Here is a 13,809-nt window from a genome sequence, read left to right as displayed (position 1 = left end):
CAATGATCAAGCCTATGCGTCAAGCCTGGAAGTTCATCTGCAAGCAACTAGGTCATAGACCGGGCATCACCGCCTGTTTGCATATTACCGGCTGTCCACTGTTCCCCCCTGGGATGACTCGTTCACTTTTCACTACCTGGAAGGAGAAAGGATTGATTTGGATCTCGCAACTATTTAGTTCTGGTTTGGCTTCGGGACATTTACTCAGTTTTCAGGAGCTACAGTCTAAATACTCGCTGCCCAACCAAGACCATTATGGGTTTCTTCAGTTGAGACACTTCATCCAGGTACAATGCGGTAAACACCCCGGATTCCCGGTATATGCCTCTGTACATAATCTGTTGCTGGGGATGGATAACAAACGTTTGAAATGTGCCCAGTATTATAAGGGTTTATTAGACCTTAAACCTCAAACACATATTCAATCCCTATTGGCATCCTGGAACTCCAGCTTGGGCACTTCAATCCCCAGCGACTCCTTTTTATCCTGCTTTGTGAACATACCTAAAATGGTAGATAATGTAATTTTCAGAGACAAACAATTCAAGTTGTTACATTTCGCCTATTACTCTCAACAGCATGCGTATCATATGGGACTCGTATCTCAAGCTAGTTGCTTACGCTGCTCAGATCCCAAACCGGATTTATTGCATTGCTTCTGGTTTTGCCCATATGTACAATCGTTTTGGTCTTTGATTGCTAAGAAAGCTACCAATCTCTGGAACTCGGATATACCGCTAGTACCTGAAATTTGGCTACTGGGCCTATATGACTCTCATGTTGACTGGTTGTCTGTGCCTCAACGCTTGCTGCTTGATAAATTGGCTTTGATGGCAAAGTCGGCAATACTATCTTCCTGGACGGTCTCTGCTCCGGATTTATCAGCAGTATGGATTCAGAAACTTCACCACTTACTGCATCTGGAACATTTATTGGCCCACACGCTTACCTCTAAACGTTTGTCCTTCTTCCAAGAGATATGGGATCCCTACTTATCCCTGTTGCCCGATGCGCTTCAAAGACAATTGGTTCCCAAGAGGTTCTCTCTGCCCCAACCATCATCATCATCACGCACATGAGGATCTCCTTGTTACTGGTAGCTCCATTGCTCTTCTATCGTGGGAGCTTGGGTTTGGATGTTTCCACACCTTATTGGTCTATTGGACAGTGGATTATCAGTGGGACCGATTACATGAGTATGCCCCTCTGCAGACGCAATTGCAAATGCAATGGTGATTGCGATCTATGATGATTCACTTCTCATCTTTGTGTCTGCCGAATACAGTTTTGGTCCCCACTGAAGTATACTGCTCAGTCATGATAACATGCTTTTGGCTATGTCCCCTCATGTCACGATTGGTTTTTGGTTTGAGCTTTAACATTTGACCACTGTTCTCCAATTTCTCCTTATTTTCTCATTATTGTTCTCAGTATTCTGATTGTGTTCCTCTGTGCATCCCCATCCTTATGGACATTCTGTTGTTTGGGTGGGTGGGAGGGGAGGGGGGGGGGACGGGACAGGGGTATAAAACTGGGAGGCGATGTGACCCTCCTTAAAATGGGGTGTTCTGTTATAAGTGAATACGTTACTGTCATGTTGACAGGATGCAAAGTTGACGGTTATCTGCCGATTCAGTCTTCTCTGCTCTCTGATGCATATTTATACTGTTATGTGTGCTTCTAGTGTACTCAATATGACTGTTGTTATCTCTGGTTAACACTCAATAAATATTACTATTCAAAAAAAAAGTACCTGGCAATTACCCAAACATTAAATAGATCCCATGCTTCTAATGCCAGTAATAGAGGTTGTTATTCCCTAAAGGGTCGATTTTAAAAGGAGCGTGAGTGCTTCTATGTGTGTGCAGTTCCTGGCGCACGCGTTATAAAATCTGATGGCCGCACGTGCATGCGCGGGCAGTGTACGCGGGGGGGGGGGGGGCACATTTTCACTAAATACATGCGGCGACGCAATCAGGTCTCCCCCAGTTCCCTCCCTGACTGTTCCAATTAAGGAGCGGACTGGGAGGGAACTTCCCTAACCCCCTGCCTAACCTTCCTTCCCTTTTCCCTCTCCTCCCTACCCTCTAAACCTAACCTAATTTTCCCAAAATTTTTTATTTTATTACTTACTGCTCCTCTGGAGCAACAGTAATCTCCGCGCTCCGGCCATCTACTGGCACACACTTCCCTGGAGCAGCAGCTAATGGCCACTGTCGCGGGCGGTCTCTGTACCACCCCACCCACCCCTCCCCGGCCAGCCCCTTTGGAGAGGCCCGGCAATTGTGCACATACCAAGGTTTGCACGCAAGGCCCAGCCATGAGTGTAGGCCTTTGAAAATTCAGCCCTAAGACAACTTGATTAATAGCAGTTTATTGACTTCTTCTCCAGGAACTTATCCAAACCTTTTTTAATTGCAGCTACACTAACTGCCCTAACCACATTTTCCAGCAAACGATTTCCAGAGCTTAATTGTGCATTGAGTGAAAAATAATTTTTTCCATTTTGTTTTAAATGTCCTACTTGCTAACTTCATGGAGTGCTCCCTAGTACTTCTATTATCTGAAAGAGTAAATAACAGATTCACATTTACCCATTCTAGTCCTCATGATTTTATAGACCTCTATCATATCTTCCCTCAGCCATCTCTTCTCCAAGTTGAATAGCCCTTACCTCTTTAGCCTTTCCCCATAGGGGAGTCATTCCAGACCCTTTATCATTTTGGTCACCCTTTTCTGTACCTTCTCCATTGCAACTCTATCTTTCTTTGAGATGTAGCAACCAGAATTGTAGACTCACCTTGGAGCAATACAGACGCATTAAGACATTCTCCATTTTATTTACCATTCCCTTCTTAATAATTCCTAAAATTCTGATTGCTTTTTTGACTGCTGCAGCACACTGAGCCGACAATTTCAATGTGTTATCCACTATGACACCTTACTCTTTTTCCTGGATGATAATTCCTAATATGGAACCTAACATTGTGTAACTATAGCAAAGGTTATTTTTCCCTATATGCATTACCTTGCACTTATCCACATTAAATTTCATCTACCATTTGGATGCCCAATATTCCGGTCTCGCAAGGTCCTCCTGCAATTTATCACAATCCGCATTTGATTTAACTTCACTGAATTGATCATCTCACTCATCTTATCCCTTTCCAGATCATTTATAAATATATTGAAGTGCACCAGTCCAAGTATAGATCACTGAGGCACTCTTCTGTTTACATTTTTCCACTGAGAAAACTATTTAATCCTACTCTCTGTTTCCTGTCTTTTTACTAGTTTGCAGTCTATGAAAGGATATCACCTCCTATCCCATTACGTTTTGGTTTTCTTAGAAGTCTCTCATGGGGAACCTTGTCAAACGTATTCTGAAAATCCAAATCCATCACATCTACTGGTTTACCTTTATCCACATGTTTAACAACCCCTTCAAAAAAAAATGTAGCAGATTTGTGAGGAAAGACTTCCCTTAGGTAAATCAATGCTGTCTGTGTTCCATTAAACCATGTCTTTCTATATGTTCTGTGATTTTGTTCTTTAAAATAGTGGAAACTATTTGTCCCAGCACTGAAGTCAGGCTCACTGGCCTATCGTTTCCCTGATCACTCCTGGAGCCCTTTTTAAATATCAGGTTTAAGTTGGCTACCTTCCAGTCTTCAGGTACAAGGGATGATTTTAATGACAGGACACAAATTTTTACTAATATACCTAAAATTTAATTTTTTAGTTCTTTCAAAACCTTGGCATGTATACCATCCAGTCCAGGTGATTTACTACTCTTTAGTTTGTCAATCTGGCCTACTACATCTTCCAGGTTCACCATAATTTGGTTCTGTTATTCCAAACCATCACTCTTGAAAAACATTTCCAGAGCAGATATCCACCCAACATCCTCATTAGTAAACATGGAAGCAAATAATTAATTTAGTCTTTCCACAATGGCCTTATCTTCCCTAAGAGCCCCTTTAAATCCTTGCTTATCTAATGGTCCAACCGACATCTGCACAGATTTCCTGCTTCAGATACATTTTGTAAAGTTTTTATTATGAGTTTTTGCCTCTATGGCCAACTTAATTTCAAATTCTCTCTTAGCCTGTCTTATAAATGTTTTGCATTTAACTTGACAATGTCTCTCAGTAATATCCTTATTAATCTATTTCACCGCTGGTACCTTATATCTTTCTTCTTGTTATTAAATTTATTTTTATAGGACCTTAAAGTACTCAGAATGTACAAAACATCCTGTTTTTACTCACAAGTCCAATTTTATTTTATTTTAGTCATCATTCTCTTTTTTCAGTGCAGTACCGCGGTAAAAGTTTGATCGAGCAGTCTGAAGTTTGAGTGGATAAGAATAATCTTGAAAAGGTGAAAAATAGACCCCCTGAGGCAGGCATCGAAACTTAGATCCAGGTCGGGGAAGTAAATGGAATACTGAGATAAGTGATGTTTTACATTCATTCTTAAAATTAAAAAAAAAAGTTGATACGATAAACAGAGACTGCTTGTATGTGGGATCTTCAATATAGTACAAGTGTTTTTGATTATATAGTGAATCTCTGAAAATGGGGATTTTTAAGTGAGAAAAAAAGAAAATGATAAATAAAATAAAATTGGACTGGTGAGTAAAAACAGGATGTTTTGTACATTCTGAGTACTTGGAAGGTCCTACAAAAATAAAAATAAATGCAATAACAAGAAGAAAGATATAAGATACTAGCAGTGAAATAGAATAATAAGGATATTACTGAGAGATATTGTACATTGTGGTATCACTTGTTGGTCCCTCAGATTATGCTGATTTTGGGCTTTGGTGATTGCATTTAACTTGACCATATTTATGATTTTTTCCTATTTTCTTCAGATGGATCCTTCGTCCAATTTTTGAAGTATTTTTGGACATGGAATACATCTGAATTGAGCTTCGAAGATGGTATTTTTAAACATTGTCCATACCTGTTGTACACTTTTATCCTTTGCAGCTGCACTTTTCAGGTTTTTCTAACTATTCTCCCCATTTTATCAAAGTTTCCCAATTTGAAAGTTTAGTGTTAAAGCTGTACATTTATATATTGTCCCCCTTCCAGTCATTAGTTCAAATTTGACGTTATGATCACTATTGTCAAGTGGCCCCACTACCATTACCTTTCTCAACAAATCCTGCATTCTACTAAGCATTAGATCTAAAATAGCTCCCTCTTCTGTTCCTAAACCAGTTGGCTCCATGAAGCAGTCATTTATTCCATCCAGGAACTTTAGCTCTCTAGCATGACCTGATATTACACTTACCCAGTCAATATTGGGGGAATGGAAATCTCCCATTATTATTGCACTGCCAAATTGGTTAGCTTCCATGATTTTTCTTAACATTTCTTCGTCCATCTCATCTTTTTGGCCAGGTGGATGGTAGTATACTCCTATCATTATATTCTTATCCAACACACACGGGATTTCTACCCATAAAGAGTTGCTGTGCATTTAGTCTGTTGTATAACCATTATCCTGTTGGACTCTATGCCCTCCCTGATATAAAGCATACCCACCTCCCCCCGTATCATAATGATCCTTCCTATCATTGTGATATAATTTGTACCCTGGTATAGCACTGCCCCATTGGTTATCCTTCTTTCCCCAGATCTCAGATGCCATTTATATCTATCTCATTATTCACTGCTATATACTCAAATGCTCCCATCTTACTTCTTAGACTTCTGGTATTGGCATACAGACATTTCAAAGTGCGTTTTTTGTTTGTATTAACAACATGCTTTTCAGTTGATAGGGATAATTTGGAAGCCTTTAGCTCAGGGAATTCTTTACTTATAGACACATGGACTACCTGTTCTTATTATTGGAACGTCTCTGTTTGGATGACCTAACTCTCCTGTTTCATTAGTATCCTTTGAAGATACTTCCCTCCAAACCATGCACGGCTGAGCAACTGTCGGCTTTCCCTCTTGTTATAGTTTAAAAACTTCTTTATCTCCTTTTTAAAAGTTAGCGCTAGTAGCCTGGTTCTACTCCGATTGAGGTGGAGCCCATCTTTTCAGAAAATACTCCTCTTTCCCCACAGGTTGTGCAGTTCCTTAAAAAAGGGAATCCCTCTTCCCTCTACCATCGCCTCATCCACGCATTGAAACTCTGAAGCTCTGCCTGCCTCTGGGGACTTGCATGTGGAACAGGGAGCATGTCAGAGTATGCCACCCTGGAGGGCACATTCTCCAGAAGGTAGGCCTCATTGGACTCAGCGTTCTCACACAGACCCCACATCATGTGACTATAAAATAACTGTGGAAACAGGAGGAGTAAACACCTGGTGAGGGAGTTAGAATCCCAAGAGAAAGTCAGTATGTTTTCGGAAAGTGTATGCGATTCTCAAAACATGCCTCTAGGTGGGCAGACGATAAATGGTTTCACGAACAGAGGCACGCGAGGAAGATGGCAGAAGGTTAGACGGAGAGCAAGAATCCTGATTCTTCAGCCACCCTCCTAATAATCATAAGAAAAGTATTTGTACTAGCAGCTTGGGACCTTCCTACGTCCCTTGAAACATTCATTGCCCTGGCTATTCATATAGGCCTGAGATTCCAGGTACAAGTTCATAAAAGAAAGACCTCCCCATGGCCACTCTCACAGCCCATCCTAGAATTGCTGAAGGCTATTGTCTTTGAAGAACCCATGCAATTGAGTAATACTCAACTCTTGCCCAATGAAAAACAGAGTTGAAGACAGAATAACTTCTGCCTCTACTGTACAGCACAGGGACACTTCTATAGTTGGTGTCCTGAGAAACCGGAGAATTCCGTTATGATAAGTCTAGCTGAGAAGGCAGTTCTTCACCATCTTGTTTCTGCACCACAATTGATGGTACCAGTGTCCCTCACCTTCGGGAAATACACAGTTCAGACAAAAGCTTGAATAGATACTGGTGCTGGGGGAAGCTTTATTCAAGATTTGCTCTTATGCCAATGTGGTTGCCCTACTACTAGCTTGATGACTTCTCAAGTTATTTCTTCCATTTATGGAGAGCTGTTACCCAGTCACATGACTGTGGCCACTATTCATCACTATACAGATAGGGTCTCACCAATAGAGCCTTCAATTCTATGTGTTACCAAAGGCATCCAGTCTCCTTGAACTTGGATTACCCTGACTCAGACTCCATCAACCATCCTTTGACTGGAGTACCTTACAGATTGACTAATAGGGTCCGTTCTGCCAAGAGGGTCCGTTCTGCCAAGAGCATTGTGCTGTCTTGTCTTTATCTCCAGGTACCTCATTCCCAACCACCTTGCCTGAAGTAGCAGACCTACCACTCCAATGTACATTCTATACCTACTCGAGTTCTGATTTACATTGTTTTCTTGCCAAAGGATCCTTGCCGGCAGATCAAGATCAGCCCTAGTCTTCATCCAAGCCTTCAGCCTTAAATGGTTCTTTGATCCAGTCCCGAAACCAAAGAATTGCTGGGTCCCATGTCAAGACCCCTAAGCTCCCAGTTGATAAAGAGGTACCTTTGTCTCTTCAGAAGCTGAAGAAAAGAGGAGGGGAACTATTATATTTGTTACTCGTGGGAAGGTCCCGTGAGCAGCCTTGCTCACCACCAGCAAGCTCTTGCAGCTGACGCATGACAGACACTGCCGCTCCTGCAATGTCTTCCCCTAGACTCACATGCGTGCAACACAGTTCTAGTTAAAGGGCCCATAGCGGGAAAAGCCTGTAGCACCCTTGGATGATACCACTATCATTTGCCCTATAAAAGGGCTCTTCGGATGCTCCAGCCTTGCCTCAGCAAGAAGATCATTTCCTGTCAAGCCTTGTCCTGTTCCAGTCTTCAGCCTCGCCTCCACCAAGCCTTCAGCCTCAGCCTTGCCTCCGTCAATTCTCCAGTTTTAGCCTGTCTTCGTATAGACTCTTAGACTCTGTTATAATCTTGGCCCATGCCAAGACTTGTTCACATGCTATTGTCATAAACCTTAGGTCCCAGCCCACAAGGTTGATCAGTTGCGCCATGGCAAGCAGGGCTCATGCTCACGTCATTCACAACAGCTATGCTGGTTAGGGCTCTTCAGCTTAGAAAAGAGAAGGCTGAGAGAGGATATGATAGAAGTTTATAAAATCAGGAGTGGAGTGGAATGGTTAAATAAAGGAGGGCTATTTTCCCTTTCAAATAATACTAAAAATGGGGACACTCCATGAAATTTAACAACCCACAGATTACCCACACAGAACACCACTGCAGCAAAGGGCAACCCTAGTACCATTACAGGGTGATCATAGAGGTAGTGCACTCACAAATCAGGGCTGGCAGATTTTTCTCCCTGGCATCAATGGGTTGGATGAGCTGGGGTTTGGCCAAAGTTCTTTTGATACCAGTCCTTCTCCTCCTTGTAGAATCTCCTGACTAGAGATCATGTTAGGGTATGATTCAGCCATCCGGGGTGTGTGTGGCTGTGATGAACCAAGCATCTCACAAGGTCAGATAAATACGGCTAGAAATGGGAGAAACAATAATCAGCTAGAGCAGAAGAGGATGTTCTAGATGCGTTCTAGAGAAGTTAGAACAGGAATATGGAAAGTCCTTCTTGGAGAAGATGACTTGGAAAATAGGAGCTATCTGAGAAGTGGAGAGAGAGCAGAGCCAGGGAGAGACTGAAGGGGGAAATTACAACCAGGAGTAACAACAGGTGTGTCTGGATGCATATGAAGCTAGTAATGAAACTATTTAGAAAATGAAGAGACTCAGGTGTGTAACCTGGAGAGGGTTAAGCCTCCATCTGCCTTTAGAAAGAGAGTCAGAAGACAGTATGCAATCTGCAGAAGGGGTTGCAGCTTGATGTGGTATACTGTCTGGGTCTTACAGTATCTCCAAGAAGTGGGACACTAAGAGTAGGCAGGGAAAGACTGTTAAACGGGAGGCTGGAAGATTGATAGTAAGTCACCAGAAAAGGGGGGAGAGCAGCCCCTGCATGAAATGATGGAGTTTTGATTCCAGTTGTAAGATACTGTTTGAATTTTGTGAGTTGTTGCCCCCTGCTATGGTGATACAGTAGCTGATGGGGTGATGTGGGAACAGTCTGAGGGGGATCTGTCTCATGGGGGCAAGTTGTGATTCATATTGTAATGGATTGTTTTAGGGCTGGGAGTGATTTCATTGAGGTTTGTGAATATGCAGGATCCACGAGGGAACAGAATAAAGAATCAAATAAAACCCAGTTACTCTTTACAATGTGCATTTTAGTGATTACTTGTTGACTAGGAGCTGGCAAGATAGAAGGGAGACAAAGGGTTGTTCCTGAGTCAACATTGCTGGGCATTTTGTAAAGAGGGCAGCAGAGCCAAATTCCAGCCCTGAAAAACAGGAGACATGGCATGCAACAGATGCAGATATATCAGAGACCTAGGTGTCAAGGACCCAGGAAGTGACAATAGAATATCCTCCAAGATGATGATATATGCCTCCCTGATCCAATTCCTCTACCTTTATCTCCTCACCTGCCTCCTCTATGTCCTCCACCTCTTTGGAAGACTACCTACGATACATGTTTTTAATCTGATTTTCCCTTTCCTGCAAGTCCCTTCTTTTACCTCCTCTCCTGGGGTCCAGATGGTCTCCCACTTCTGAATTCAGCAGTAACAATCACTCCCACGTTATAGGCTTAATTTTATATAGGTTTGCAACAAGGGAGCTAAGCCAGATGGAAGAGAGGATTTTGCATGCTTGCGTTTAGCATATATGAACTATTTTGTGTAGTGTCCATGTTATTTAGGACACAGATGCTATTAGCATATAGACATTACAGTTTTGTGGGTTATCATGTGCATACCGTTAAGGATATTGTCAGTCTGTGCACTAAAAACTATAGTGCTTTACATGTGAATACTAAAAATGTTTTAGCATTGGTTTTAGTGCATAAGGATTTCTGTGGGATTTTTTAACGTTCTTACGATTAACATCCATAACAGAATATTTTAAATTGTTAGTTGGATAGAAGGATTGGTGTTTTAGCATGTAACTTTGCATTATTTATTGAAAGGTATCTTTACATACATATATGTTGGATGCATATTTCCCAATTTTCCAAGTCAATCTGTCCATTTTACTTGTGTTCGAAACTCAAGGAGGTTTGTATGTGTGTCACACAAATCTATAGCTGCATAGTAATATAATAGGTGATGGCATGTTTGGGTACTTGTGACTTGTTGGCCACTGTTGGTCACAAGATACTGGGCTTGATGGACCCTTGGTCTGACCCAGTATGGCATATCTTATGTTCAGAAAAAGACCAATTGGCCCATCCAGTCTACCCAGTTATTTTGGTCTGTACTGCTAAAGATGTGGCCCAGCTACCAGTCATAGAAGCTTGATAGGATATTACTGCTTATCCAAGTCAGTTTTGTTGTCTTCTTCTTTGGTTCTCTATCATTTCAGGCAGATGAGCATACAAGTTCCCAAACTCAATCCAGTACCCATCAGCTTGTTGCGACCCGGCCCATGGCTGGAGCCAAGAGCCACCTCTCACCTCCTCTTTCTTCTATTTCCCGCGGCGGGAGCCACAGTGCGACACCCTGCATGGCCCGGAGGCCGCCGATCCCACCCACTTCCCATGCGGCTTGAGCTGCGCTGCTCCGACGTGGCCCAGAGGCCGCCGATACTCTCTATGTGGTATGGAGCCGCGCTGCTTCACCCTGCGCGGCCTGGAGGCCCCAAGCCGCTCAGGTGTGCTCTCGCGGCCAGGAGACTGCCCACGTTGTCCTCAGCACGGCGGGCCTTGCCGTCATGCATCAGCGGGGCTGGAGCCAAGCTGTTTCAGCTTTTCCTGCAGCCCAGGCTGCCGACGCTCTCCTCACATGGCTGGAGACGCGCTTCTGCACATCCTGCGGCCCAGAGGCCGCAGACGCACCTCACACGTGGCTGGAGCTGCCCCTGGACTGCAGACAATCATCTCTGCCGCAACCCACGGCAGGGAACCACCGCCGCTGCTGTTCCTTCGCGGCAGGAGCCGCACTTGTGCAACCCCTGCACTCCAGAGCCCGCTGACTGCGTTCCCTTGCGGTCTGGAGACCGCCAACATTCCCTCCTACCTGCCTGGCGGCAAGGGATCGCCTGAGTGCAGCCCTGCGGCTAGGAGGCCGCCAACAGCACACCCATGCAGTCCGTAGGCTGCCAAACTTACCTCCGAGGGACAGGGCCTCATCTCCGGTCTTGCCGGTGGAGCCGTCCTCAGTTCAACCTTCACGGCAGGGAAGACACCTTCCATCTCTGGGCCTATCCTGCAGCCTAGCTTTCCTCCTGCAGTCTTCTCCAAGGTCACTATCCAAGGTCCTGCCCCTTCTTCCTAAAGGGTGAAGCCGCGCCTCCTCTTCCTTCTTAAAGGTACAGAAAGTGAGTGGTGCTCTTCTGACATCATCAAGGGAGTTTTCTCTTCAGCCCTATAAAAAGGGCCTGGCTTCACTTCTCCCTTGCCTTCGCAAGGAGTCAGTTCCTTAGTTGGACTGCTCCTGGATCCTCTGTTCCAGCTTTCGGTCCAGGAGTCTTCAATGATGTCCGAATAATGTTCTGTGATCCAGTCCTGAAGTCCGGAGCCAGTTCTCCTTTCGACTTCTCTGCAGTCCAGGTTCTCCTAGGCACTCCGTTCCATGTTCTTCGTTGGAATTCCATGTCTACGTCTTAATTTTCATATGGTCTCTTGTCTGACCCTGCGTCTTCGTCTCGTCAGTTCCAGTTGTCCTGATGTCTTCTCTTCTCCCCCGATCTGCTGATATTTTGTTCTTCAGATCTTCAGATGCTCTTTGTCTGGGCAGCACAATACTCCAGATGATCCAGACTTTTATTCTTCCCAGCAACAGCATCCATACTCCAAGGCCGCTCGAGCTTCATGCAGAGCCTCACTCCGAGCCCCTGCATCCTGAGGGCTTCCTAAGCCAGAACTCCACTTTTATTCTTCAAGCTTCAGGTCATCTTCCACTTTGTTGAGCTACTCTGAGCCGCTGGACTGAAGTCTTCTCCTAATCCTCAATCCATCTGGACCTTCAGAGCCTCTTGCATCTGCCTCCACTTGATGTGAACTCTGCTTTTCCTGTCTGTCCTGGCATGTCCGCCTTGCCTTGATTGGCCGGGTGGGTGCATCTCAGTTCAGGCCTCGCTGGAGTCTTCATGTCTTCATCCTGGATCTCAAGCAACCTGGCTTGGGAGACCTCAGAACGTGGTCTGCGACCTGTCTTGCTTGGTAGTGTAGGGCGCGTGATGTGGTAGTACCACTTCAGAATTCCACCGGATAACTTCAAACCTTGTGACTCCATCTGAGTCCTCCATGGCTCATTTTAGCCTACAAAACTCCATCCCTTCATTGGATACCTTGAGTCTCACCCTTACAAGTCTTCATCTCATCATGGATTACCCTTGAGTCTAGTCTCTTCCTTATAAGTCTTTGTCTCACCTTGAATACCTTGAAGTCTCATCTCATCCCTTCAAGTCTCCGTGAAGCCCTCACGTATCCTGAGTCTTCGTCTTCATTTGTTTTCCTTTGATGTCTTCGCCCTTCTGCCACTGTCCGTCCTGTCACATTTGCTGCTTCCATGCGGCAGGTCCGAAAGGGCTATCGAGTGGCCGGAGGGCTGCTCAAGAGACCAACATTGCATTGTTGGGTCTCCCTTTATGCGATCAGGTTCGGTAGTGGCCAGGGTTCAGCGTTCCTGAATCTTCAGCCCGTGCTTGGACACTCCTCGCCTGTCACGGCGCTTGCCGGAGCTCCTCTGTGGCAGTGTTGTGGCCCAAGGGTACACGAAATCCCAGAGCTGGGTCCGCCTCCAGCGTTCCCACAACACAGCTCTTCATCATCTTACCCCCAAGCCTTGCAACAAGCCAAGCAGCCACCAAAAACAATGAGGCAGGGAAGTCATGTGATGCGAGAGGAAGCAAATATGTTTTTGATTTGTTCAGGGGTTCTTTCTTTTTCCCTCTTAAAAACTGTAACTTTATGCTGCTTCTTGAGAGATAAAAGCCTATTTGAAGCATGGCGATTATTATCCAGAATTCTAAAAAAGATCTCCATCAATATGACTACAAAAACTACTAGCAAAGAAAAAGACAAAATCAAACCAGGTAAGTCTAAGATGACTGACCCAACACCAGAGGCTCCTGCTCTATCACGGAACTACTGATGAAAGCAACTGTGTCTATGGTAATTTGAGAAAATTTGTGTGAAAATAAACGAGATTCATGACCCGTTGGCGCACATCACTAAAAATTTGAAGGAAGCTGAGTTGAGATTTTCTAAAGTTGATCAAATCCAGATATTGGAAAATTAGGTTCAAGATCAGGGAAAAGGTCTGAGGGGAAAACTCTTCATAATACCATAACCTTCAATTTATTGGCTTACCTGAGGAGATCACGGACGCTAAACTTTCAGATGTGTTAGAATCATGGCTTATGCGTTAATTATAATTGGGAGATAAACATGATTGACAGAGTGGAAAGAACTCAGATTTGGTATGTGACTTTTTACAACCTCCCATCCTCGACCAATTATTGCAAAAATGTTTGCTTCTACACACAAAGTAGATATTCCTAGAGGCTTCAGGAAGAAAGGTAACAATGTATAAAGGTCATAAGATCTTGTTATTTTAAGATTATTCAACATGGGTGCAGTAGGGAGGAAAGTTTTTTCTCTTGTCTGTTTGCAGTCAGTGAAAAAGAAAATTCACCTCACCCTTCAACTTCCAGCAAGACTGTGGTTGATCTATAAGAGAAAACCTGTTATGTTTGAAACAAATAAGGTAGTGCACACTTTC

This window comes from Rhinatrema bivittatum, chromosome 1 (genome assembly GCF_901001135.1).
Source record: "Rhinatrema bivittatum chromosome 1, aRhiBiv1.1, whole genome shotgun sequence".
Lineage (NCBI taxonomy): Eukaryota > Metazoa > Chordata > Amphibia > Gymnophiona > Rhinatrematidae > Rhinatrema > Rhinatrema bivittatum.
Note: the sequence above shows the minus strand (reverse complement) of the source record.